The following is a 23,107-nucleotide window of genomic DNA, read 5'->3' on the forward strand; positions in this document are numbered from 1 at the left end:
ATGCCCCAAATGCAAGGGAAACATCATTCATAAAGTAAATGTTACTAAAGCTCGAAGCATACCTTGAACCCCACACAATAATAACGGGATGATTCAACACCATCTCACTAATAGACAAATCATTGAAACAGAAAATAAACAAAGACACAATGAGTTAGTAGAAACTCTGACCCAAATGGATTTAGCAGATATTTACAGAACATTACATCCTGAAACAAAAGAATATACCTTTGTCTCAGCACCTCATGGTGTATTCTCCAAAATTGGCCATATGACCAGTCACAGAACAAGCTTGAACAGATACATGAAGATTGAAATAAACCTCTGCATTGTGTTCAGAAAGCACACATACTCGAGAAAATTGAACAATTCTCTAATCAATAATAACTTAGTCAGGGAAGAGATACAGAAAGAAATAAAAGACTTTCTAGAATACAATGAGAATAAAGACACAACATACCCAAACTAATGGGACAAAATGAAAGGATTGCTAAGAGGAAAATTCATAATATTAACTGCCCTCATAATTGGAGGGATCTTACACTAGCAACCCAACAGCACACCTGAGATTTCTAGAAGGAGAAAAAGCACACTCAACCACAAGGAGAAGAGGACAAGAAATAATCAAGCTAGGTGCAGAAATCAACCAATTAGAAATAAAGAGAATGACACAAAATATCAACAAAACCAAACACTGGTTCTTTGAGGAAATCAATAAGATTGCTAAACCACTAGCCAAACTAACTAAAGGACACAGAGTTAGTATATTAGCAGAATCGGAAATGAAAATGAAGACATAACAACTGGTAATAAACAAGTATGGTTAGATACAAGGGATATATATTTTATAATGATCTCTAATGCTAGTGTAGTTTTAAAATTGAGAGATATATTAACTATACTGGGGGATGGTGATTCACACTTGAGGTCTTGAGAGAGACTATGGAGGTCTGCTATAAAGAGATTCTTAAAGATGAAAACAGAAAATAATGTTTAAGTGATACTTTCTGTAAGATTGTTTTGAACACAAGATTAAAATTGCAATTAATGTAAGGAATATATTTTAGAATTTAATTATTTTTGTTTCCTTTGCAGAATATATCATATATAATTAAACAATTCAAAAATCTATAATATAATTTATTGACTTCTTGTTTTTATTAGTTACAGAAATTGTTATATCTCATTATGTATACATTTATATAAGTTCATAATATTTACTCTATCACTTGCAATTTTTCCTCATGCAAATTGTTCTTATCTCGTACAAAGATTTAATCTTTTCTTAAGTTGTATATTAAATATCTATAGCACCTGAAACACAACTCCGTTTAGATTCATAATGTGCACAATTGTGTAATGTATAGCTAACATAAAAATGAAATTAATTTCAAGAAAAATCATTTAATGATAATGTGGGATGCAAATATTTTTCCACGTGTGGGAATTACACCTTACTACATTACACCAAAGAAAAATGAGCAAAACATTTTTCTTTTGAGGATAATTTATAATGTCAAGTCATGTAGAAAAGTAATGAGATTAATAATAGAAAGTATAGATTTATTCATCGTCTAGATGATAAATCATTGCAAGTCATTAGAATCATTTATTTCTGATACAGTGAAACCATGTGATGCCTGAGAGAATGGATGATACTATTTAGAACAGTCCATGTCTAGTTGATGAGTTAAAATGAAATAAGAGTTGTTAGCAGTGTTCTTAAATTGTTTAACATTAATAGGAGTCTGACAACTTTGAGTGGAATGTAAATCATGTAAGGAATGAATGCTTCATTTAAAGATCCCAGTGTGATACATTCTAGGAGAGCTAGTTCTCTTAAAATTCCTGACACAGATTGATCAAGTACCGGCATAAAGCATATCATTTGCCTTAGCAAGATAAAATAAAATAACAAAAATATATGAAGTTAATTTCTAATGGTGAAAGCGGTTTGCAAGTATAAACTGTACAGTAGTTTAACTCATTCGTTTGTTTTTGAGGCAAGTTCGCATTCTGTCATCTTGACAGTCATAGAACTCACTATGTTAATGATGCTGGCCCTGACCTAAAAGAGATCTGTCAGCTGAGTGCTGGAAATATGTATCCTAGATCAACTCTAGGTTTAAAATTCATCTAATCCACAGGCTCGAAACTCAAAAGCTACAAGGGTATTAATGTTATTTTTTTCCTCTATCTGTATTCTTGATGAATTATTTTTTTAACTGTTTAAGGTTGTGAATTACTGAAAGTTTTGCAGAGAATTTTAACATATATAAACTGTGTACATTTATTTCTTCATATTCATTTTCACACATTCATTCAAAGCTAATTAAAATGTGGATAATATAAGCACCAAGAAAAAACTTTTTCATTTAATTTTGTTGTTGTTTAGTAAATGTGTAATGCATTGCACATAATAAGCAAAGAATACTATTTTTCCTTTGATTATTCTTTCATTTTTTTGTAGTGAGGATTACACTTTAGGACTCACCCTTATAAGTCACATACTTAACAACTAAGCCATATTTTCAGTAAATTAAAACTTCTTTCTTAATTTATTGATCAAAGCTGAGTGAATTTTCAGATATAAGCAGAAAGACACTGACAAAGGCAGTTCAATTTCTTTTTTTTTTTTTTTTTTTGTTCTTTTTTTCGGAGCTGGGGACTGAACCCAGGGCCTTGCGCTTCCTAGGCAAGTGCTCTACCACTGAGCTAAATCCCCAACCCAGGCAGTTCAATTTCTGACTCTTAATTACACTACAGAACAATAGTATGTACTGACTAGCATGGTTGTGCTATTAAGAAAGACACATAGCAAACTGAGGATGCTGAATGTAAACACATAGATACCAATTTTTCATCGAAGAATAAAAAAATGCATAAGAGAACAAATATATGAAGATTCTTATAAACACACTGTGCTTGGCAAGCTAGATAGAAAAATGAATAGAAAAATGAAATTATATTCATATCTCTAACATTGAACAAAGACTTAGATCATGAGATCCAATAATTTAACTGCCGGAGAACAAGCAGGGATTGGCATAGGCAAGTACTTTCAGAATAATCCTCTACTAATACAGGAATAGCCTAAAGAACAGACAAATAGAATTAAGTGAAATTTCTCAATCCCCCAGTGTAAGGGAATATCATGGCGTGGAGGCAGAAAGGGGTGGGTGGATCAGTGGAGGAAAACCCTCATAGAAAAAGGGGGAAGGGAGGGGATAGGGGGCTTATGGACTTGAAACCCAGAAAGGGGATATCATTTGAAATGTAAATAAAATTATCCAATTCAAAAAATAAAATATATAGCAAAAAAAATAGGAATTAAAACAATGCCAGTGAGGAGAATGGACACAGAATGTGACAGATTCTCTGCTAATTGGGTATTAGACAATACTTACTATATACTGATATTATATAAAATAAAGCTTAAAAAAATACAACATTGAGTCATTAAAAAGGCTAATGTATTGCAGAGACTATTCTCACATAAAGAAGCACAGGTTTTGCCTCTAAATATTTTAAAGTGAGAAGATAACATTATTTGTCAAAGAAATATGAATTTAAAGTACTTTGGGAGCCCTTCTTTTCCAGCTCTAGTGGTGAGCATGAAGATTTAAGCATATGGTTAATCCCTTCCACCTAGAAAACTTGTTTACACAGGGTCCTGATGAATTCTCAGAATTTATTTGACTACTGAGAGACTTCTGTAGTGAGTTATATCTACCTGCTTCCCTTTACTTTCTTTGTGCTGATTTTTAAAAATTAGAAAATTGCAAAAGATTGTGAGGTGAACCTACAGCCAGTAGGGAAAAGACACAATTACCACCTATCCTCCCCTCTAAGAAAGCCATGTGACTCTTGACCTTGGATGTTTTCTCTGTGGCTTTTGTCAGTCCTCCAACTCTCTGACCAAATGGAAATTTATTCATTATAAAGAAACTCATTGCAGTGAGGGCTGTCTTTCCTACCTGGAATTTAATTTTGTGTCATACATAATGGAATATTTTACATTTGACAAGAAAAGTGAAATTATAATTTCTGCAGACAAAAAAAATTGTACACAAAAGAAAAATAATTACTCTCGACAAAAGAAGCCATGCTCAGAAGATAAATATACCATCGTCATTCTTCTAAACTTGCGTACGTACGTATGTATGTATGTATGTATGTATGTATGGATGTAAGCGTGCATGCATGCATGCATGTATTTGAAGTATGGGATCCCTAATACTCCCTATTAAAATATAAATGTTAATATCAGATTTTCATTTTTTGGAGACCTGCCATATAAAGTGATAATGCTATCTGAGGTGTTTCTATCTACTTCTCGTTCATGGTAGAGACATTGCAATCTACCCTTAAAGGTGCTAGGAAAGATGAGTTATCTCTTAAGGAGGTAATGCATTTTTCCTCACCAGAAGCCTCTTAGTTCAGAATCACAATGCTGCTTCCAACTACATCACTTGGCATCCTCCAGTATGAAGCATGCCAACTTTTCTGAGATAAGACTAGGAACTTTATATCTTTCTTTTCTGCACCCACTTTTCAGGTACTAGCCAAAGAGTAAGCATATTTTCCACAGTAGTCTCCGTTTGCATAGTTTCTCTAAAGCCAGCATATCTCTCTCTTTACCATGTAGTTGTTTGTCAATCTTCACCACAGCGGCCATATTTTCTCTCTTCGTTATTTTCCTTTCCTGGAACCTACTTTGGAATAGAGTTTTCTTGCTTTTTTTTCCTTCTTAAACTGTAAGACACCTGTTTCAAAATTTTCTTTTGAATCCTTTTCTTCTTATTTTATTAATGAGATTAAGAACTCTCCAAAAGGTAACCTCAATTTATCCTGTAAGTACTACAGTATCAAAATACAGCCAGATAAAATTCTCAATGAAGTAGAGATCTGCAGCATCTAAAGAAGAAAAGGGAAAAGTTTAAACCAATACAGAAGACATTCTGTATATTTTTAGTTTAACTTGAGAAAATGTTATTAAGTTTTGCAAAGGAACACTTCATCTACTATCTTTTAATAAATGTGCACTGTAATAGAGGAGAATATATCCTAATAAATGATAAAACAGTCTTTATTATTATTTTTTTTTATTTTCTTTTTTTTTGGAATTGGGGACCTAACCCAAGGCCTTGTGCTTGCTAGGCAAGCGCTGTACCACTGAGCTAAATCCCCAACCCAGTTTTTATTATTTTTATGAAAATTTGTTGTATACAAGTTAAATACATAAACACAGCTATTATTTCACTATGTATGAAAGATTATATTTATACTTATTTAATGATGGATAAAATAGTAATTTTGTCCCAAGTTAATTATGTACTATGTGTCAGTGTTATTTTTAAATTGATTTACTAACTCAACAATCATATGCAAAGAACATAATTTCATAGAACTTTAAGACACTTAATTCTTATAAATACTAATGCATTGTGATGAATAATAATGATAACATAATAAAAGTCTTTTGTCTTTGATTTTAAAACTTGCCATAGGGAGTGTGGTAAGAATAAGGTATTCTTATGATATTTGCATAAATATATTATTCTTATCCATCTCTTTCCTTTATTGTCTCACCCAGGTCTCCTGCCCCCATTTGTTGGTCTACACCTCCCTGAGAATAACATATGTTATGCGTCCATGGTACATATACTATATTTCTACTACCTTCTCTTTATACTTTTCTAGACACCCTGCTACTTTCAGTATTTTTCATTTTCATATACATTCATTAGACTGTTGCTCACCACACCATTATAGCATGGTATGAACAAAAGCATCTTTGACTTCAACAGATCATCTATTTCTGCTTGCAAGTGGGCATCAGAAGCAGCTCTGTGAACTCTGACATCTCCTTAAACATGGAGGGATGCAAAAGGACTCAGTGCACCTCACCCACATTTCCAGATGTTTTTCTCAGCCATTTGTGCCCAATTCTGCATTAACTGCACCTGGCCTTGCTCTCATGGAGTGTTGTGTGAACACTATGCTCCCATGTAGGGCACCATCTGCTGTGTGTAATTTTTTTTTTATTAACTTGAGTATTTCTTACATACATTTCGAGTGTTATTCCCTTTCCCGGTTTCCGGGCAAACATCCCCCTAATCCCTCCTCCTCCCCTCCTTTATGGGTGTTCCCCTCCCCATCCTCCCTCCATTGCCGCCCTCCCCCCACCAGTCTAGTTCACTGGGGGTTCAGTCTTAGCAGGACCCAGGGCTTCCCCTTCCACTGGTGCTCTTACTAGGATATTCATTGCTACCTATGGGGTCAGAGTCCAGGGTCAGTCCAGCTTTAGGTAGTGGCTTAGTCCCTGGAAGCTCTGGTTGCTTGGCATTGTTGTACATATGGGGTCTCGAGCCCCTTCAAGCTCTTCCAGTTCTTTCTCTGATTCCTTCAACGGGGGACCTATTCTCAGTTCAGTGGTTTGCTGCTGGCATTCGCCTCTGTATTTGCTGTATTCTGGCTGTGTCTCTCAGGAGCGATCTACATCCGGCTCCTGTCGGTCTGCACTTCTTTGCTTCATCCATCTTGTCTAATTGGGTGGCTGTATATGTATGGGCCACATGTGGGGCAGGCTCTGAATGGGTGTTCCTTCTGTGTCTGTTTTAATCTTTGCCTCTCTATTCCCTGCTAAGGGTATTCTTGTTCCCCTTTTAAAGAAGGAGTGAAGCATTCACATTTTGATCATCCGTGTGTAATTTTTAAAACATGCTATCTCCTTCCTTGGTGTCACACTCTGGACTTAACTCTGATATCAGTCACCAGCAACATCCATCTTACTCAGCCCCGATGCTAGCTTTGCCAGACTGCCCCAGTCTCAGTCAGTTCTGCCAAGCCTCCTGGTCTAATGCTTTTCTCATGAATGTCTTAAGCTGTGATTGCTCTCCCTGAGTCAGCAACCCCACAGTTAGCTCTGCCAAGCAACCAATGTGCCTGGCTGTGCTTTTTCTCCTGCCCACGTTAGTTGCCAAACACACACACACACACACACACACACACACACACACACACACACACACACACACACACAAACAAACAAACAAACCAGGCATCCTTAATTTTTAAACTAGCTAGATAAAACTCAATGGCTGAGCGAAAAATATCCTACCCCATCCTCCTTAGTCTCCATTGCCTATGGAGGCTATAAACTATTGGTGCCCCGATACCTACATGACTGCTGTTTCCTTTGCTTCACCACCTCTCTCCACCTCCTCTCTTCCTCCTGCATCCCAGAAGTCCCACCTTTTTACCTTTGCCCAGAGATTGACTTCTGACTCATTTATTGATACAATCAAGAACCAATTAGGAAATCAAAGTCTTTCCCTACAGACACATTTATTTCCTTCTACAATGTTAAAATTTATTGAAAAGCAGTAAACTCACAAGGTTCTGGTTTCACTGCATCAATTTGTTAGATAATATTACCTATCTCGTTAACTTGGTCTAGATGAATGAAGCTTTTCTATTCTAACCTAAACGATTAATATTATTTTTCCTATCACATGACACGTAGTATGAAATGCATTTCTCTTACATTCTTCATACACATGCACACACACACACACTCTCCCCCCTCTCTCTTACACACGCACACACACACACACACATGCACACACACACAAACAGAGAGAGAGAGAGATTACAGAATAATATAAGTTAAAGAGGCTATAGTAATATTTAAGAGGTTTAAGAAGTAAAATGATAAATCTTTTTCCATAAGATCATAAAAGACCACTGATTGATAGAGAGTTACTACTCTAGCCACCAGAGTAAGAGTTTGAGAAAAATCTTCAGAGAATAGCTGGAAGGTTAAAAACTGATTCAGGGTCTAAGAACAAGAAACAAGCCCAGTTGCACATACATATGGGTGACAGAGCAATTAGGTTGGTTAGATCATGTGAAAAGTGAGAGGCCCAGTAGAGTTGAACCTCTAGGGTCAGTAGGGAGGTTCTCAACTTCTTTGTCCCTAACCCAGACACCAAGTTTCAGATGAGATTATTATTTGGAACAATGTCATCACACGTCAGCTTTTCATCAGTTTATGGGATCCTGGAGATGCAATTTTTAAGGAGAGGGCATTAGTTGATTATGTCTCTCAACATAAGAAATTCTCACTAGATATGCCTTAACTCCAAGACTTTGTCCACATCTTCTGATCAATGTTTTATCTTATCATACTAGTATTTTAATGAAAATATGGCTAATAACATCCCATAATCTCAATTACTGAAAAGGTCAGAAGAGTAAAAATATTTTGTACTAACCTGTTAATATATATCTTAAGACACACACACACACACACACACACACACACACACGCACGCACACACACATACATACACACACATACACATGCACACATGTACATGAACACGCACACAAATGTATGTTGAGTACTGCTCAGACATACTAGCACAACTTTCATTGAGAATACCACACTTAGGTGTGTCTCTTTCTTTTTTGGGGCATCCATCTTTCTATTAATCCTTGAATTCAAAAATGCTAAAATATGATTCATCCTAGTTCATAATGGAGCCAGCCCTTAATTAAAATCATGAATCCTGACTTTGGGACTGGAAAGATGGTGAAATTAATACTGGCACTTACTGTCCTTCCAGAGGACAGGGGTTTTATTAACAGCATCCATTTCAGACTGTACATGACTCATAAATTCCTGTAAACTTAGTTCCGTAAGGCCTATCACACTTTTCTGGACACTCTTGAGACCCAGGCAAAAGTAACATATATGCAATTATGTTTAACAACGATGATGATGATGATGGCGGCAGTGGTGGTGATGATGATGATAGCAGTGGTGCAGGTGATGATGAGGATGATCCGTAGGAGGGGGAAGCAGGAGGACAGAACAAAAAAGAAATGGCAGAAGAAAAAGATGATGAAGAGAAGGAGAATGATGAGATGGGAGAAGAGGAAAAGGGAGGGGGAGCTTGAATGATTAATCTTGGAGTCCTCTAGACAAACTTTTCTAAAATAAAAATTCCCAAGATCCTGTTGTTGCCCAGTGTCCACTCTCAACTTCTTTAACTTTACCATTATCTCTTGCCTCCTCCTCTGGATCCTGTTGTTGTTTAAATGTTGTCATGTCTTTTTTAGTAATGCTGCTTGCAGTTTTAGTTAAAGCATATAACAATTCAGCTTTTTCATTATGTAGTTCTGATACCACACATATTCCCCAACACACAATATGCATTATCAAAATATCCATTTAGGGCAATAGGTATTACATAAACTTGTAAATATGTGCATTTATATTAAGGTATAGATTGCAACTAATAGAAAGCATTTAGACAAGACAAGGTACTGTGTAATCACATAAGATTTATTGTTATCTCAGCTTCCTGAAGTTTTCTTCTAAGATACCACGTTTTAAATCTGGGGGCTATATTGGAACCCTTTAAGTACACTGCCCATACACTAAAACTGTACATGGTATTTGCACTGTAGCATACCTAAGTATTCCGAGAGACATTTACCAAGAGTAAAGAAAGCACTGACACTACTACAAAATTTGTATTTTTTATTTGATATTTTATATATTTACATTTCAAATGTTATCCCATTTTCCACTTTCTCATTCCCCCTTTCCTCCCCCTGTTTATGAAAATGTTCTCACTCCCACCCACCCATTACCATCTCAACACTCTGGCATTCCCCTGCACTGGGGAAACAAACTTTCACAGAACCAAAGGTTCTCCTCCTATTGATGTCAGACAATGCCATTCTCTGCTTTATATGCTGCTGGAGCCTTGAAGATTTTCAATGTATCCAGATCAAAAGCTTCTGTGAATATGCTATTGAGCTTAATCTTAATACTTAATTTTTATTGGACATTTTTATTTACATTTCAAATGTTATTCCCTTTCCTGGTTTCCCAGAAATAAGCCCCCTATCAAATACCCCTCACTTCTTCTCTAAGGGTGTTCCCCTCCCCAACCAACACCCATTCGGCCCACCTCTTCCAACATTCCCCTACCCTGGGGGGGTTCCAGACTTGCAGAATCAAGGGCTTCTCCATCCATTGGAGCCAAACAAAGCCATCCTCTGCTACATATGCAGATAAAGCGAAGGGTCCATGTATAGTCTTTGGATAGTGGTTTAGTCCCTGGGAGCTCTGATTGGTAGACAGTGTTGTTCTTATGGGCTTGCAAGCCCCTTGAGCTCTTGCAATCCTTTCTCTAATTCTTCCAAAGGGGACTCTGTTCTCAGTTCAATGGTTTGCTGCTAGCATTTACCTCTATATTTGACATGCTCTGTCTGTGCCTCTCAGGAGACAATTATATCAGGCTCCTGTCAGCATGCACTTCTTAGCTCTGTCAATATTATCTAATTTTGGTGGATCTATCTATCTATCTATCTATCTATCTATCTATCTATCTATCTATCTATCTATTATATATAATAATATATGTATTATATATAAATATATGTATATGTATATATACTCTCTATACTCATGAGGGGCAGGCTCTGAATGGCCATTACTTCAGTCTGCTCCATTCTCTGTTTCCATATCTGCACCCATGGATATTTTTGTTCCCCCTTTTAAGAAAGACTGAAGCATCTGCATTTTGGTCTTCCTTCTTCTTGAGCTTCCTGGAATCTGTGGATTGAATCTTTGGTAATTCTAGCTTTTGGGCTAATATCCACTTATCATTGAGTATATACCATGTGTGCTTTTCTGTGATTGGTTTACCTCACTCAGGATGACATTTTCTAGTTCAATTCATTTGCATATAAATTTAATGAAGTCATTATTTCTGGTAGCTGAGTAGTACTCCATTATATAGATGTACCATATTTTCTGTATTCTTTCCTTTAATGGAGGGAATCTGGGTTCTTTCCAGCTTCTGGCTATTATAAATAAGGCTGCTATGAAGTTATGTCTTTGTTGTATGTTGGAGCATCTTTTGGATACATGCCCAGAAAAAGTGTAGCTAGGTCCTCAGATAGTGCAATGTCCAATTTTTGAGGAACCTCCAGATTGATTTACGGAATGGTTCTACCACTACCCAAAGACTATACATGAACTGACCCTGGGCTGAAACTGCACAGTTAGCAATGAATAGCCTAGTTAGTGGAAGGGGAAGCCCTTGGTCCTGCCAAGGCTGGATTCCCAGTGAACGGGATTGTTGGGGGGAGGACAGTAATGGGGGAGGATGGGGAGGACAACACCCATATAGAAGGGGAGGCGGTAGGGGTTAGGGGAATGTTGGCCTGGAAACAGGGTAAGGGAATAATATTTAAACTGTAAATAAGAAGTACCCAATTTAATAAAAATGGGGGAAAAAAAAGAATGGATCGATTTGCATTCTTCTACATGCTGACCTCTCGTTGAACCAGCATCACTTGTTGAAAATGCTATATTTTCTCCACTGGATGATTTTAGCTCCTTTGTAAAAGAACAAGTGACCAAAGGTGTGTGTGTTCATTTCTGTATCTTCAATTCTATTCCATTGATCTACCTGTCAGTTGCTGTACAAATATCATACAGTTTTTATCAATATTGCTCTGTAATACAGCTTGAGGTCAGGGTTGGTGATTGCCTCAGAAGTTCTTTTATTGTTGAGAATAGTCTTCACTATCCTGGGTTTTTTGCTATTCCAAATGTATTTGCAAATTTCCCTTTTTAACTCTAGGAAGAATTGAGTTGAATTTTGATGGAGATTGCATTGAAACTGTTTCTTGCTTTTGGCAACACCATCATTTTTACTATATTAATCCTGCTTAGGCATTAACATAGGAGATCTTTTCATCTCTTGAGATCTTCAATTTCTTTCTTCAGAGACTTGAAGTTTTGTCATACAGGTCTTTCACTTGCTTGCCATTTCTCTAATTTCTTTCTTTGCCTGTCTATCCTTTGAGTAGAGGAAGGCTACTGATTTGTTTGAGTTAATTTTATACCCAGCCACTTTACTGAAATTGTTTGTCCTGTTTTTTAGTTCTTTGGTGGAACTTTTGGGGTCAGTTGAGTATACCATCTTATCATCTGCAAATGGTGATATTTTGACTATTTCCTTTCCAATTTGTATCCCTTTAACATCCTTTTGTTATCTGAGTAGAGAGAGAGTAAACAGCCTTGTCTAGTTCCTGATTTTACTGAAATTGTTTCAAATTTCTCTCCATTTAGTTTAATGTTGGCTATGGGTTTGCTGTATATTGCTTTTACTATGTTATGTTTGGGCCTTGAATTCCTGATCTTTCCAAGACTTTTAACATTAAGGGGTGCTGAATTTTGTCAAATGCTTTCTCAGCAACTAATGAAATGATTATGTGGTTATTTTCTTTGAGTTTGTTTACATAGTGGATTACATTGTTGGATATTTGTATATTGAACCATCCCTGATTCCGTGGGTGAAGGAAGTCTACTTGATCAAATTGGATAATCATTTTGATGTGCTCTTGGATTTGGTTTGCAGGAACTTTATTATTCCTATTATGACTCCTCTATTATTCCCTTATTTATTTATTGTTTTTGAGTCGATATTCATAACGGAAATTAGTCTGAAGTTCTCTTTGTTGGGTCTTTGTGTGGTTCATGTATAAGCATAATTGTGTCTTCATAGAAGAAATTGGGTAGTGCCCTTTCTGTTTCTATTTTGTGGAATATTTTGGACAGTATTGGTATTCTATGAAGATCTCATAGAATTCTGCATTAAATCCATCTGGTCCTGGGCTCTTCTCTGTTGGAAGACTTTTTATACCTGCTCTATTACTTTAGGAGTTATGGGGTTGTTAAGATGGTTTTTCTGATCCTGATTTAACTTTGGTACCTGTTATTTGTCTAGAAAATTGTCCATTTCCTCCAGATATTCCAATTTTGTTGAATATATATTTTTGTAGTAGGAGCTGATGATTTTTTTAATTTCCTCAAATTGTGTTGTTTTATCTCCCTTTTCATTTCTGATTTTGTTAATTTGGATACACTCTGTGTGCCCTCTGGTTAGTTTGACTAAGCGATTATCTATCTTGTTGACTTTGTCAAAGAATCAGCAATCAGCTCCTGATTTTGTTGATTCTTTCTACAGTCCTTTTTTTGTTTCTATTTGGTTGATTTCAGCTCTGAGTTTGATTGTTTCCTTGTTTCCTGCCTTCTACTCCTCTTGGGTATATTTGCCTTTTTTTTTTTTTGTTTTGTTTTAGAGCTATTATATACTCTCAAGCTGCTAATGTATACACTCTTCTAGAGGCACACAGAGCTATGAGTTTTGTTCTCAGCACCTCTTTCATTGTGTACCATAAGTTTGGGTATGTTGTGCCTTCATTTTTATTAGATTTGAAAAAGTCTTTAATCTGTTTCTTTATTTCTTCCTTTACCAAGTTATCATTGATTAGAACGTTGGTCAACTTCCATGTATATATGGACTTTCTGTTGTTTTTGATATTATTGAGGACCAGCCTTAGATCTTGGTGGCTGATAGGATGCATGGGATCATTTCAATCTTCTTATATCTGTTGAGACCTGTTTTGTAACCAATTATATGTTCAATTTTGGAAAACGTACTAGGTGCTAAGAAGAATACCTAAGAAGAATATTCTTATAATTCAGAGTGAAATGTTCTGTAAATATCTGTTAAGTCCATTTGGTTGCTAACTTCTGTTAGTTTCTCTATGTATCTATTTAATTTCTGTTTCCATTATGTGTCCATTAATGAGAGTGGAGTGTTGAAAACTCCTATTATTATTGTGTGAGGTGCAAAGTGTGTTTTGAGCTTTATTAAGGTTTCTTTTATGAATGTAGGTGCCCTTGTATTTGGAGCATAGATATTTAGGATTGAGAGTTCTTCTTGGTTGATTTTTTCCTTTGATGAATATGATGTGTCATTCCTTATCTTTTTTGATAACTTTTGGTTGAGAGACAATTTTATTTGATATTATAATGACTACTCCAGCCTTTTCCCTCAGACCATTTTCTTGGAAATTGGTTTTCTACCCTTTTATTCTTGGATAGTATCTGCCTTTGTCTCAGATGTGTGTTTCCTGTATGCAGCCAAATTCTGGGTCCTATTTATATACCCATCCTCCTAGTCTATATCTTTTTTATTGGGGAATTGATTCCAGTGATGTTAAAAGATATTAAAGAATGGTGATTGTTTTTTCCTGTTATTTTTGTTGATAGAGATGGAATTATGTTTGTGCTTTTCTCTTCTTTTGGTTTCATTGCAAACAGATTACTTTCTTGCTTTTTCTAGGCTGTAGTTTCCTTCCCTGTGTTAGACTTTTCCTTCTATTATCCTTTGTGGGGCTGGATTTCTAGAAATATATTTATTAAATTTGGTTTTGTCATGGAATATCTTGGTTTCTCCATCTATGTTAATTGAGAATTTTGCTGGATACAGTAACTTAGGCTGACATTTGTGTTCTCTTAGGGTCTATATGACATCTTTCCAGAATCTTCTGACTTTTATAGTCTTTGGTGAGCTGGCTGGTGTATATCTGATAAGTCTGCCTTTATAGGCTTTTTGACCTTTTAACCTTACTGCTTTTAATATTCTTTCTTTGTTTGTGCATTTGGTGTTTGGGCTATTATGTGATGAAAAGAATTTCTTTTCTGGTCCAATTTATTTGGAATTCTGAAGGCTTCTTGTATGTTTATGTCTCTTTCTTTACATTAGGGAAGTTTTCTTCTATAACTTTATTGAAGGTATTTACTGGCCCTTTAAGGTGGGAGTCTTCACTCTCTTCTACACCTATTATCCTTAGGATTGATTTTCTCATTGTGTACTGGATTTCCTAGATGTTTTGGGTTCAGAGTTTTTTTTTTTTTTGTTTTTGTTTTTGTTTTTGTTTTGTTTTTTTTGTTTTGTTTTTGTTTTTGTTTTGTTTTTTTTTTTGTTTTGTTTTTGTTTTACATTGTCTTTGACAGTTGTTTTGATGTTTTCTATAGTATCCTCTGCCCCGGACATTCTTTCTTTTATCTCTTGTAGTCTGTTAGTGATGCCTGTGATATGAATCCCAATCTCTTTCCTAGGTTTTCTATCTCCAGGGTTGTCTCCTTTTGTGCTTTCTTTATTGTTTCTATTTCCAATTTTAAATCCTGGATGGTTTTGTTCAATTCCTTCACCTATTTTGTTGTGTTTTCCTGTAATTCTTTAAGGAATTTTTGGTTCCTCTTTAAGGCCTCTACTTTACTTGTGTTGTCATGTTTTTCTTTAGGGGAGTTATGTCCTTCTTACAGTACTCTATTATCATACGATATGATTTTAAATTAAAATCTTGCTTTTCCAGTGTGTTTTGGATATCCAGTATTTGCTCTCATAGGAGAACTGGGATCTGATGTTGACACGTAATCTTGGTTTCTGTTGCTTAGTTTCCTGTGCTTGCCTCTCATCATCAGGTTGTCTCTGGTGTTACCTTGTCTTGCTGTCTCTGACCTTCCTGTAGGACTGTGTGTCAGCACACCTGTAGACCTATTATTTTCAGTCGGATCTAGGAATAGAGAACTCCTCCTGGATTTGTGTGACCTGAAGCCTCCAGCTGGGTTGCGTGGTGCAGAAGAGTTGGTCTCACCTCTGCTCTCACGCCTGTTGACTGACTTTAGGCTCTGGGAGCAGGGAGAAACCGGAAGTGTCCTCCCATGACTTTTCCTAGGTCCCCGTGCCCAGAGGGTACAGAAGGCACTTGGCCTTTTCCTCTTGGGTCAGGAATGTGGACAGAAAGTAGTTGTTTCCTCTGATTTCTCAGGAGTGTCTGCACTTCTGAGGGTTCAGCTCTCTCTCTTCCATAGGTTTTGGGTGCATGGAGCTGTGAGACTTGTGTAATTCAGTTCTGGATGCAAGCAGGAACCAGCAGGTCCCTGCTGCTGAATGCTCCTATATTCCTGTATCCAGACGCCACTATGTAGGCTCCTCTTGGGTCAGGAATGAGAGCAGAATGTGAACAGAAGTAGTTGTCTTCCCTGAGCTCTCAGGATTGTCCCCTCTCTCCCACAAGGGATTTGTGTGCAGGGAACTGTGGGACTGGTTCAGTTCAGTTCTAGGAACAGCCAGAAAACAGAAATGTCCTGTCCCAGAAGATTTTGTGTGTCCTGAAGCTACCAGGTGGGTCGCTTTGAGCACATAAGTTGGTCTTACCTCTGCTCTCAGGTGTGTAGGTATTCCTGGAGAACGTCTTTTAGCTCTAGGCACAGACAGAAACCTGAAGGGTCCTGCCTCTGACTCCTGACTGCTCCTAAGTCCCTGTGTCCCAGGAGCAAAGAGGGCACTAGATGGGTTCCTCTTGGGTCCGGAATGTGGGCAGAAAGTAATTGTCTCCTCTGAGTTCTCAGGATTGTCTACACTTCTACCCCATGGGATTTGGGTGCGGGGAGCTGTGGGTCTGGTTGAGTTCAGTCTACTTAATATTTTTAAACATTATAAATATAAACTTTTGAAAATAGTGTGAAGAAAATTCTTTTCCTTCCAAATGTTATTTAGGAGTTGATAATGTCCATCATTTTATAATTTAAAAGTTAAGTCAGCCAAAAATCAAATAAATCACCAATCCATTAAGTTTACATAAATCTGGCTTTACTTGTCAGATGAAGCAATAAGAAGAGATCCTTATACAAACTCTAGAAATGCAAAGCCTGGGCTTAGCCCAGAGTGCTTTGTCTGTTTGCTTGTTTGTTTGTTTGTTTTTTCTCTGTTCTAACTATCCTTAGGCCTAAGCCTGGAGGCTCTGGCTTCCAATCTAATAATTTAAACTGACTGATTTAATTCAACTTCTCTCAGCTTTTGCCAGAATAGCCCTACTCGGTTACATACTGTTTCTGGCAATATGACCTAATCTCACTTATTCTCATTCTCTGGCTTATCTGTTTGCACCTGTTCTCTCTGTAACCTGTCTCTGTAAAACTGTCTCAGTAAAACTGCCAGACATTCACAACACCACACCTTTTTCTTTCTTTCACTGCTCTTAAGTAACCAATCTTTCCTGTATTGTTCTCACTGATTTGGCTATATTCTATTTCTGACTCATTCTGTCAAATCTTTCTCTGATTTATCACTTTGCCTGTGCCTCAATTATAAGTTACTTTCAAATATGGTTGCTTTCTTTTACAACCTAACCTTACCTTCATGGTTAGGAGTTAATGATGTATACTAAAAGCATGTCTGAATTCCAGCCAGATCATACTATAATCTAGGACATGGCTCCATTCCAGTTGGATCATACTTACTTAGAAGATATATGGAAATGACCCCTTGAAAGAGAAGCCATGCTGTTGGATTAAAATTCCCCTAAAAGTTTGAAATCTCAATCTTCTTTGGCTTTATACCATTGGTTGTAATGGAAGACATTACAGACGTCACTTGGGGAACTTTTAATGATTGTATCTCCAGGTCTCAATGCTACAGCTTGATGTGGACATCATGTTTATTGGATCTTCTTAAAGGTCTTCTTAAAGATGTCAGTTTACAAATAAAGTTTTAAATTTATATTCTGTACCAAATGCATATTCTATTAGTACTCAAGTTCTTCTTGACCAAGGCTGACTAATAAAAAATTATTTTCAATGCAATTGCTATAGTCATTGATGTATGCATGCTTGGCTCTATATGCAGTTAGAATATAAAGTGTGGATTGCAAGGGAATACAATAGTCTAGTGGCAATATTCTACACTCATGTTAGAAGTGAAGAAGACAATGTAGAAAAGTTTTTCTATTTGTTTTAACGTAACTTATAGAATTATGATGTCACACTGCAATACCAAAATGACTATTTTCTTACTAATAGTTCTTGGTTCAATGAGAGTTTTATACATAGTACAAAACACAGATTAAAACATGTTTAATTCCAGAAGAATGGAATACGTGTGTGTGTGTGTGTGTGTGTGTGTGTGTGTGTGTGTGTGTGTCTTTACTAGTTTAAGACCAGGATTACTGTTATACATACATTTGGGGCCAATCTGAAGACAGTACCCTCCAGCCCAAGGAATTGAATGAAATTTCTTAAAATCCAAAACAAAAATGAATAGATGAAGCTAAGTATATGGCTCAGTTAGTGGAATGCTTGCCTGGCAGACACAAGACCCCATATAAAACAGACCCCATATAAAACAGTGCCATGATACAGACCTATAATCCTAGTAGTTAGGAGGTAGATACAGGAGGATTGAGATCTGTTCGAGGTCCCCTAGTCTCTGATACATGAGCCCTAGTCTCAAAAACAAAAACCAGGTATATTAAAAATGCCTTTCCTCTTGCTGTGAACAAACATGCCAGAACCCAGAATGTACTATGATGCTGTTCAGATACTCCCAAGTGGCCTTTATTTCCCAAAACTTCCCACAAAAAATATCTTATGTCACTATGGTGCTAATTCTTTGAGAAAAAACTGATAAATTCACAAATAATCCTTTGTAAGTCATTCTCTTGCCTCAAGGCTGCCCATGTTGAACAGAATTAGCACTTTACATTGACCTAGAGAATTGTCAGTGCTTCTGTGTTAACCTCTGCTTAGCCTTCCATTAGAGGTCCGTACACCACAGGGCTCCTGAATTAATCTGCTGACTGGCCAGTCTCAGAATCCTGCCTCCACAAACAGCATCGACTCCCACTGGGAAGGACATGTGAAGAGACTTTTAGGAAATGAAAAACAGGATGCCTCTTGTTGTAAGACTTCCTGGTTCTTGTTGCTTTAACAAATTACAAGCACAGTGACTTCCTGTGGCCTTCCTGTCTGCCAGCTGTTGGTTACAATTCACTGGTTTCTCTGGGCTAGGTCAAGGTATTGCCATGACTAAGTTCTTTTGTGGGCATTCGGTGGAAAGAAATGATCCATGGCTTCTGAAGGCTGTCTGTGTTCTTGGCTCGTGGCCTTTTCCTTCCCAAGTGACTGAGGTGTCTTCCAAGCCTCTTCCACACAAAGTCTTCTGTTACTTACCAGTTAAGGAATTTTGTGAAGAACCTACTCAGGTTATCAAGGATCTTATTTCAAATTCATCTGATAGCCAGTGGTGGTTTGAAGCCATGGAGTAGTGATGCATAACTTTAATTCCAGCACTGCGAAGGTCATTCCTTCAGTTTCTGATCTAAACTTTGCTTCCATATCCCCTCCTTTGGATATTCCCCCCCCCTTTTAAGAAGGAGTGGCAGCATCCACATTTTTGGTCATCCTTCTTCTTGCGCTTCCTGTAGTCTGTGGATTGCATCTTGGATAATTCGAGCTTTTAGGCTAATATTCACTTATCAATGAATGCATAACAAGTGTGTTTTTCTGTGATTGGGTTACCTCACTCAAGATGATATTTTCTAGTTCATTCCATTTACCTATGAATTTCATGAAGTCATTGTTTTTGATAGCTGAGTAATATTCCATTGTGTAGATGTACCACATTTTCTGTATCCATTCCTCTGTTGAAGGGCATCTGGGTTCATTCCAGCTTCTGGCTCTTATAAATAAGGCTGCTATGAACATAGTGGAGCATGTGTCTTTGTTGTATGTTGGAGCATCTTTTTGGCATATTCCCAGGCTGTTTTATTACTTTATACCTGAACTTGATAGAGCTGAGAATAGGACTTATTCGATAACTAGGTTTAAGTATATCAATGCAAGGAAAACACTTTAGTCAGGAACTTTCACGTGTCAACAACTGCTAGCTACTATCAACAACTGCTAGCTACTATTAAAACACCGTCATCCAAGGAGATGGAATGTTTAACAGAAAATAGGCTTTAGCAATTCATACTGGTCCTCAATAATTATAGGTGAATATTTCAAGCCAACTGCAAAACTGATCAAGAAATGCAGCTTGAAGAACAGGACAATAAAATTTAATCTTGCTACTTGATAGCCTCGGAGGCATTCTGATCATTTTAGAGGACTTTCCAGGCCTCAGAGGTAAGGCCCAGGCCAGCCCCATGGCTGTACTTCCAGCCCATGGTCTGGTCATAGTCCTGCTGCAGACTCTGCTGGAGCATGTCTGAAGACTTCTTGTCCAGGGCCATGTTGGAAGTGATAGTCATGCTGGGAAGACAGTTGAATGATGGGGACAGATTCTTAAAGTCACCAATAAGTTTCAGGAATTTTAGCTTCTGTGCTTCATTTTCAAAGCTGGCAGTTTACCACTGGCTAAACTGGGTTTCCATCTACTCTTTGGGTTCTGCAGCCTCTGTCTTGCCAGACTCACAATCGATCTCTTGTTGTAAGGCCTTCCATCTCACCTGATCTATGCAGGTCTCATCCATAGTGCCTTTTTCCCCAGTACCACCTCCAAGTCTGTGTCTGACTCAATGTTTTCCTCCAGCCAGGGGTCTTCCTTTACTTTTCTCTTTTCTCCTCTTCTTTTTCTTCATTTTCCCAGCCAGCCCTTCACCAACTGGCTGCTCCATCTTTTTCTTGGATTTTACTTTCTTCCTCCCAGGGTCTTCAAACTGTCTACCCAGATGAACTCCAATGTCTCTCTTCTGACTTACTTCTTACTCCCTTTCTTCAAACTGTTCTCCATGGAGATCCTGGAGTTGACCAGGAAGATGTCTCCTGTCTCCCTCCTGGTGAGTCGTCCTCCTCCTCCTCCTCCTCCTCCTCCTCCTCCCCCTCCCCCTCCTCCTCCTCCTCCTCCTCCCCCTCCTCCTCCTCCTCCTCCTCCCCCTCCTCCTCCTCCTCCTCCTCTTCCTCCTCCTCCTCCTCTTCTTCTTCTTCTTCTTCTTCTTCTTCTTCTTCTTCTTCTTCTTCTTCTTCTTCTTCTTCTTCTTCTTCTTCCTCCTCCTCCTCTACTTCTTCTTCATGCTGTGATCTCTGGGGCTCCCCTGCTTCCTTTTGTGCCCCAAAGCCGCCTATGCCTCAGCCTCTGGCCCTTCTAAGTATGAGCACAGAGCACCCGCAGCCTCATGGATCCTAGTCCTGAGGAGGAAAAGTTTCCATGTCGGGAAGCTTCTTGTCCTTCCTGTGCTTTTTGGACTTCCTACCAGCTTTGCTTACCTCCTTGGCATGCTTGCCGTCTGGGTAGGTCTTCATCCTTGAGCCTTGTGAGGCAGCCTTGTGAGAACTTCTGCCTCTTCTTTTTCTACTCTCTGTGAGGCCTTCTGCTGACTGCTCAAGGACCTGCCTTCTAGGGCTAGGTGACTTTATCTGTCTTGTCCACGTAGGTCCAGTCCCCAGGTACTCCTACAAGTGTGTTCTACATAATTTGGTTTTCTTCTTTCTCTTGCTCAGTGCCATCTCACAGACTTGCATCTCAGCAGTTAGAAGGGGATGTGACCCTTGGAGGAGAAACATCTATAAAATAATCATTACTGTTTAAGACTGAGTATTGAGTTTCTGGTTGGGACACATTTGCAACCACCTTCCTTTTCTTCTTTTTCTTCTTCTCTGGGAGTTGTGGGCCCAGGTCTGCTCTGAGTCTTGTTGTCCATTACTGGTCTAGGAGCAGGCCAAGCATCCACACTTAAGCCTACATTCTCCAATATGGAATCACTTATTATAGTATACTTTTGCATACATGTTATTAAGTATACATTAGTTTTATATCTGAAAAAGTAACAATTATTGGGAAAATTCAGATTCCAATTACTGTCTCCTAGAATACAGTAATTCTCAACTTTATAGATGCTGGCTATATAGAAGAAATTGCTAATAACTGTCAAATAATCTAGATATAGAAATCTATTACATAGAGCTGGGTGTTATGTGTAAAGTTTCTTCTCCTCTGTTAGTAGGCAGAGTAATTTTCAGCGTTATGAACATTAGCCAAAAGAAATGAAGTTTCTTATCAGGAACCAGATTGATTTCATCATTTTTAAAGACCCAAGTGGTGTCTTTAGAAATAAGTCTTTGCCATTGGGTTTTGAAAATAATCAATAACCTTGGCAATTGATTGATAGTGTAAAAAAATCAACACTGAGATCTACAAATGGACAATATAAAGAGAGCAAAAAACTTTAAAGCATTCAGTCTTCAATGGAACACCTTCATCTAGTTCCTCCACACAAGGATCTTGAATCCATGCAGAAGATAAGCCAAATGGTTGAAAGAACCAGGAATGATGGATAACTCTAAGGAGACACTGTAGTAAATAAACAACAGAACTAATACATACATGAATTAACAGAGATTTTGACACTATGCACAATATGTACATAGTGTAAAATGAGACAAAATTACAGCACTATATATGAAAATTGGATACAAAGTTCCACTCCTCACCAAAGAACTCACTGCAATACATACTGTGTAGCAAAGGAAAAAATTGCCTTTCTTTCAAGTCAATAATTTTATAAACAACACTCCAGGACAGATCTCATGTATACAATAATTGGAAAACAACAAAAAGACACTGTATTTTAAACAAATTGTCTTTCATCACCTGGAATACTTCCAGACAATAGAGGAACAATGATGATTCAGGTAACATACTAAAGGACCCACTCAGGATAGGCAGCTCAACTACATCAAAATATAAACATTTTTCCCTCACCATTCTGATACCAAGATTTCAGGTCAAGCTCTTATCAAGTGCCTAACACCCTCTTCCATAAGGAGACTTATCTGCTAGAAGAAAGAATGGAACTCACGGGGGGAAGGAGCAATTTATGAGGTTTTTAACCCCATTCTTCAAGGTTCTAGTTTCATGATATCCATTCCACTTATTATCTTTCCCACATGCTTCAAATTCCAAGCTTCTTAGAAGGCATAAATATTTGGTTCATTTCTTCTGCTATGTGAGTATCTTCATTGTTAAAGTTATAGAAGTTTTGATACGGTTGTAAATGTTTATTAAGAGAGAAAATAAAACCTATCAATATGTTAGCTGAACCCAAGACTTACTTATCAATAAAGTATTTTATTTAATCAATTATTTTTAATAAAATGATGTGTGCATGTAAAATACATAGCATGAGTTGGTAGTTTTTGTATATACTGTAAAGTGATTTACCCAAGATAAATATCCATTATTATCTCTTGTCCACATTTAAAATATGTATCTTCCATTGATAGTGAGATTCTAAGCTGATGCAACTATTTTGTCAATCAATCTGGCAATTCCTAGAAAATTAGTAATAGTTCTATCTGAAAAGTCAGCTATACCACTCCTGGGCCTATACCAAAAAGATGCTCACCATATCACAAGGACACATACTCCACTAAGTTCAT

At 37.4% G+C, this 23,107-nt stretch overlaps 1 long non-coding RNA gene and 1 pseudogene across 2 annotated transcripts in view; one reads left to right on the forward strand and one right to left on the reverse strand.

The window, feature by feature from the left end:
- Nucleotides 1–23,107, forward strand: part of LOC102552232 (uncharacterized) — a 212,984-nt gene that overhangs the window by 44,311 nt on the left and 145,566 nt on the right. The gene's annotated exons all lie outside the window — the stretch shown is intronic.
- Knop1-ps1 (lysine-rich nucleolar protein 1, pseudogene 1) lies at nt 19,798–20,971 on the reverse strand (annotated as a pseudogene).

Source organism: Rattus norvegicus, chromosome 2 (genome assembly GCF_021556685.1).
Source record: "Rattus norvegicus strain SHRSP/BbbUtx chromosome 2, alternate assembly SHRSP_T2T, whole genome shotgun sequence".
NCBI classification, from domain to species: Eukaryota; Metazoa; Chordata; class Mammalia; order Rodentia; family Muridae; genus Rattus; species Rattus norvegicus.